We start from the raw sequence: 646 nt of genomic DNA, 5'->3' as shown, positions 1-646 counted from the left end.
TGCCCACTTGGGGCGGGGTCATAGAATGACCCGCCCCTCAGCCTCTTCCTTCACAGCCCGGCTCCACCCACGACAGGGGAGAGAACTGATAATCTGCTTATTGATTGGGAGTAAAGGCAATAAAAATTGATTAAAAAAAAACAAAAAAACAGAGACCACACCAGCGTAAAGGCTTCACAGCTCGGGGCAAACACAGAATTTGTGTCTTGGTCCCACAAAGTGCTAGGGCCCAGCCCACAGCAACACCGGGGAGGACATTTCCAGAGCACTTTACAGTTCAGCATTAAGTGATTTGTCTTACTGCAACTGGAATACAAATCTATTTTACAAAGAAATTCAAAATGACAGAAACAAGGGGGGCTTCTATTCAAGTACAATACAAGAAGCTTCCCCTATAATAACCCCTTGAGTTCCAAGGATTGCTGCTTTCTCTTCAGATGCAATGTGCACACCACTCCAACACCCTTCCTTGACAAGAATGCTGCAGTGGAGTAGCAGTTGCTTTGCAAAATTTGTTTTGCTGAGAAATGTTAGAAGCACCAAAACTTTTAATAAGCCTATAATCATACAATCATGTGAGGTGGAAGGGACCCTTGAAGGCCATCTGGTCCAGCTCCCCTGTAATGAACAGGGACACCTACAGCTG

This window comes from Numida meleagris, chromosome 2 (assembly GCF_002078875.1).
Source record: "Numida meleagris isolate 19003 breed g44 Domestic line chromosome 2, NumMel1.0, whole genome shotgun sequence".
NCBI classification, from domain to species: domain Eukaryota; kingdom Metazoa; phylum Chordata; class Aves; order Galliformes; family Numididae; genus Numida; species Numida meleagris.
Note: the sequence above shows the minus strand (reverse complement) of the source record.